The sequence below is a fragment of the Sinocyclocheilus rhinocerous genome, unplaced genomic scaffold (genome assembly GCF_001515625.1).
Source record: "Sinocyclocheilus rhinocerous isolate Xijiao unplaced genomic scaffold, SAMN03320098_v1.1 scaffold1093, whole genome shotgun sequence".
Classification (NCBI taxonomy): Eukaryota; Metazoa; Chordata; class Actinopteri; order Cypriniformes; family Cyprinidae; genus Sinocyclocheilus; species Sinocyclocheilus rhinocerous.
This window is the reverse complement of record NW_015626381.1, coordinates 628,737-634,340: the sequence shown is the minus strand read 5'-3', so window position 1 is coordinate 634,340 and position 5,604 is coordinate 628,737. Positions and strand designations below refer to the sequence as shown.

The 5,604-nt window shown below is 35.0% G+C and overlaps 1 protein-coding gene across 1 annotated transcript in view; it reads right to left on the bottom strand.

The window, feature by feature from the left end:
* Positions 1 to 5,604, bottom strand: part of LOC107713135 (AT-rich interactive domain-containing protein 3B-like) — a gene marked incomplete at its 3' end in the record, with an annotated part of 47,041 nt that overhangs the window by 20,862 nt on the left and 20,575 nt on the right. The gene's annotated exons all lie outside the window — the stretch shown is intronic.

The window sequence follows — 5,604 nt, the reverse complement described above, 5'->3', positions numbered from 1 at the left end:
CACACACACACACACACACACACACACACACACACACACACACACACACACACACACACACACACACACACACTGAAATACGCTTAGTATGTGAATGCAAACACAACAAACCCGCTTTAGTCACAAACTACAGAAGATTCACCTGAAGCGACTCTAATGGTCTGAGGGTCATCGGCTCCATTTACAACACACAGGGGTCAAGGAGGCCATTGCTACAAAGAGCAAAGGATCATGGGAGAATGGACTGTCTGTCTGATAAATGCAGTTCAAGCAGCACTGAATGAAACTGCTTAAATAATGACTGTTTCCAGACAGGTTTCCAAACACTCTCACTGTGCTGCAGTACTATAATCATAGTAAAACTAGAGTTGCTGTCAGCTTTATTGGCTTTTTCAAGGCTTCAATATTCAACAAACAGTATATGCAATAAATATAAACATTTTATGAAATGAAACAAAAAAAACACTTTTGTATATTCATAAAAGTAACTATAAAATAATGACGCTATTGTGCTCTACTTCTGTAGAGCTGCTTTACAGCTGAAATGGAATTAGTTTCAGAACTGATGAATTTTATAACAATAGCAATAGAAATTTTATAGAAATATAGCATTATTGCTATAGAAATAAACATGACTTAACTATAAAAGATTCTGTAAATGTATTTGTGATATAAAAAAAGTCCATCAAATGTCCATCAAAGTTTAGTAAAAATCTCATAATAAAAACTCTTGATAAGAATCTCATGATCCAAACCAAAATTAAAACTGAGAATAAAACCATAAAAACTGTTACCTTAAAATAAACATGAACTAAAATAGAATTATATATATATATTTCAGCAACATGTCTAATTTTTGTCTAGTTGAAAGTAAATTAAAACTAACTGAACAACAAAATTGCTAAAACTTTAAAATAAAAACTAATAAAATAACATAAAAATTTTAATTTTAAAATTTGAGCAAAAACTAAAATACCACTGGTTGGTGCTCACTGACGTTCTGACAGATGCAGGACATTTAGATTTTACCCTGTTACTGGATGTTTTGATCTCTTCTTCACTAAAATATAAAATCATAAAGCATTAAACTAAAAACCATTAAGTGTCAGAGGCTGATGATTCAAGCAAAGCAAACCAATAAATGCTCTGAATCATAAAAGCAGCACAAATGCATGCTTTCGTACTGCTTTTATTTGATCCTAAAATGCAAGCTGGTCCTGGTTTTCTCTCAATACGGCTGCATTGTTTCTCACGTCGGTCTAAATCCGTTAGCAGGTTTACAGTAAGCGGCGGGTTAATCACGTTACCGCGGGACGTGAGAGGATCGCTGACGGCTAGATAAGAGTCAAAAATAACTCTGATCTCTGAAGCTCGGACACGTTTCACTGGGTCACACAGAGAGAGACGGGCTCCTCTGAGATCACAAACCACAAAACAAAAGAAAACCACACGTCTCAAATATCAGATGAATCTCTGAAATCCAGACAAACTCGCTCCGCACACATAAATACAGCCTGTGTGTGCATATTACTGTCATCATCTGTGACACACATAACCTGACTGTACTATATGGAAATAAAGAGAAAATATTTGAAGACTAATGCTTTAATGTATTATTTGATATGCAATTTTTATAATTCTATTTATAAATATAATATATACATGTATAATTATTAACAATTTAATTGTAGCTTTTTATATACATTTAATTATAATTCAGTTATTTAATTCATAATTTATACATTTAGTTATTATTTAATTTATTAATAGTTTGTTTTATTTTCAAAGTTTATAATGCTTATACAGGTTACTTGTACACGTTTGCACAAGTTAAATATCCGCATTTATCTGAAATAAAAAGCTTTTGTAACATTATACAAAAAAGCTTGGAGTCAGTATATTTAAATAATTATATATTTATTATTAAATTATTAAATTATAGAAATTAATACTTTTATTTAGCAAGGATGCATTAAATTGATCAAAAGTGATGATAAAGATGTATAATGTTACAAAATATTTCTATTTCAGATAAAAGATGTTCTTCTGAACTTTCTATTCATCAAAGAAACCTAAAAAAATATATACTCAGCTGTTTTTAACATAATAATAATAATAAATGTTTCTTGAGCAGCAAATATTATTATGATTTCTGAAGATCATGTGACACTGAAGACTGAAGTAATGATGCTGAAAATAAAGCATTTTAAATGACAGGAATAAATTACATTTTAAAATATATTCAAATAGAAAGCAGTTATATTAAATAGTAAAAATGTTTCACAATATTACTGCTTTTGCTGTATTTTGGATCAAATAAATGCAGGCCTGGTGAGCAGAAGAGAATTCTTTAAAAAACATAAAAAATCTTGCTGTCCAAAAACTTTTTACTGGTAGTGTACATTTCAGCCTCTTTGTCTAGAAAAATTAATTAATGCTAGTTTTATAATTAATTTCACAAGAAAGTGCTATTTAAATGTGTCTACAACACTAATGTGAAGCAATTAAACAGAAGCAGAAACAGTTTTTAATTCAGTCAAATGTGTCCAAACATTTCACTGGAAGCAAACATTGCAACGAACAGTGCAACTTCTGTTCTGTCGAGCACAGCGCTTGCAACATCAACATCATGGGTTTGATTCCCAGGAAGTGCATGAACTGCAAAAAATCTGCCTTGAATGCAATGCAAGTTGCTTAGGATCAAAGCGTCTGCCAAATGCATTAAGTTGAATGTAAATGTAGAGGTTTAGAGTAGTAAAGAGAATGCAGGTTTGAGTAGAAATGCTCTGGAAAAGCCCCGTGCCTCTTTAGGGCCGTCTATCTCTAATCCTGATTAAATAATTGGGCCGCTGCATCCCACCTGTACGAGAGCCCAGAGCCACAGAGAATCAGCCAATCACTCCAATCCCACTCAAAGTGTGCAACCTGAGGAAAGTTTTAAACACAGAACGACTCCCGGAGCCCAAACACAGCCCTGATCGAACCCAACAAACTACTCAACAAGACCAACCAGCAGCATTTGTTCAGCAGATCCTCTTTACCAGCGCAACACATTCCACAAACCCTCCCCCACTCACTCACACACACACACTCACACACACTCTCTTTCTCTCTCTCTCTCTCTCTCTCTCTCTCTCTCTCTCTCTCTCTCTCTCTCTCTCTCTCTCTCTCTCTCTCTCTCTCTCTCTCTCTCTCTCTCTCTCTCTCTCTCTCTCTCTCTCTCTCTCTCTCTCTCTCTCTCTCTCTCTCTCTCTCTCTCTCTCTCTCTCTCTCTCTCTCTCTCTCTCTCTCTCTCTCTCTCTCTCTCTCTCTCTCTCTCTCTCTCTCTCTCTCTCTCTCTCTCTCTCTCTCTCTCTCTCTCTCTCTCTCTCTCTCTCTCTCTCTCTCTCTCTCTCTCTCTCTCTCTCTCTCTCTCTCTCTCTCTCTCTCTCTCTCTCTCTCTCTCTCTCTCTCTCTCTCTCTCTCTCTCTCTCTCTCTCTCTCTCTCTCTCTCTCTCTCTCTCTCTCTCTCTCTCTCTCTCTCTCTCTCACACACACACACACGCACACTCACACACACTCTCTTTCTCTCTCTCTCTCTCTCACACACACACACACACACATATAGATGAAGTGAGTTTATGCTTAAAAACAAGAGCAAATATCTGTCATTGAAAAGCTGGAATGAAAAGTTTTTTTCCCTTTGAATTAAGTTGATTTTTCTGAGCTCATTGGCAGATATTTGTTCTTGTTTAATCATAAATCATAAACTTCATTTTGATCAGTTTCTCATAAAACAAGACTTCTTATTTTGTCATTTTGCTTCTCCAGTAAGAATCTTTAGACATTCGCTCTGAAAAACAAGACAAAAATACTGTGGAAGAACGTCTTTTCTTCACAGTGTGATCAGATGTCATGTTGAAAGCTACTTTTATATTTTAATTGTTTGTTTGTTTGCTTATTTTTTATTTTTTGGAAAATTAATTAAAAGTCAGTAGTTGTAGATCTGTTGGAAGTTGTATATTTCTAGACTTTAAAGTGTTGCTAATACAACTTATTGTGCTTCCTAGGATATTTACATTAAGAGAATAAACTGACGTATTTGTTTTCCTTAAAATTGGTCTTTAAAAGCTCTTTAAAAAGGCTTATCCCTCATCAAACCTGCAGAAAGCATGTTTAATGCATTACATAAAGCCTAAACATTGGTCAGTATGTTTATACCTTTTAAGATGCCTTGTTTTTCACAGAAACACCAATTCGATGATGCACAGAATAATTCCATTTGAAATCTAGTCCATACTGGTTTGCTCAAAGTCAGCTTTAGTGCTTTACTCAGTATTATTCTTATGCATCACATCATCAGATCAGGCTTTTTTGGGAGTGCTGGTTGCATCGAGTCAGGCGTTATTTGCATGATGCGTTCCACGAGAGATTCAGAGATTCGCGGATGTGTCGATGCAAATTCAGGAGAACAATGAACTCGGACAAACGTGTGTTTCCCGCCGAAGGGCCGTTTAGAGAGACGTGTTACGCAAGCACTGTGAGATGAGATTTATTGCAGTGGTACATTATCAGTTAACTATTCTTAAGTGGTCAGATATGAAGGCTATATTTAGCCTCAATCTAAAACGAGAATAACAGGACGGCTTTACAGCCTTTCAGATACAAACTATGTCATTTATTTCTCCTCTTTCTAATGCACGCTCTTAAAACACTAAATCAATGATGAACTAACTTGAACAGAAAAATTGAAAAAAAAAAAAAAAAGGTTCTTTATAGTGGAAAAGGTTTGTAAGATTATTAAAATGTGCTTTACACTAAGAAATAATTGCTCTCGAATGTTTTTTGGGAACTCAGAATGGTTCTTCTGTGGCATTGCTGTGGAAAGCACCTATTGGAACCTTTATTTTTAAGAGTGATTTGGTGACGTTTCTCTCCGCGCTGTTCTAGCATCAGCAATGAGGTAAAATTGGACAATATGACATTTACATTTTTTTGCATTCAGCAGATGCTTTTGTCGAATGCAACTCACATTGCATTCATGCATTCCCTGGGAATCAAACCCATGACCTTGGAGCTGCAAGTGCTGTGACCTACTAGTTGAGCTACAGGAATATCAAAATCTAGTTGCAATTCTTTTGCTTTATTTTAATGGATTAGCAAGTGTTATTTTGGTATTGTGGAGATATTATTCTAGTTTTTTATTAACATTTTGAATTAGTTTTTAATTCTATTAATTTTTTAATTAATTAATTTTTATTTAATGTTTTATTCATTTTGTGTTTCTAGATTGTTTTTATATTTTTGAAAAAATATGTCTTTACAGTTTTCATTTCATTTTGGTTTTAGTATTTTAGTGCATATAGGTTTAAAAAGTTGAGAAATTTTGCCTTGCCTAGCTGAAATGAAATGTTTACCTGTGTGCGTGTGCGTGTGCGTGTGCCTGTGCCTGTGCCTGTGTCTGTGTCTGTGTGTGTGTGTGTGTGTGTGTGTACTGGTATTCTCTACATTATGAGGACCAAATGTCCCCACAAGTAAAGTAAAACCAGTACATTTTGGAATGAACCCGTGTGTGAGTCTTTGTGTGTGTGTGTGTGTGTGTGTGTGTGTGTGTGTGTGAGAGAG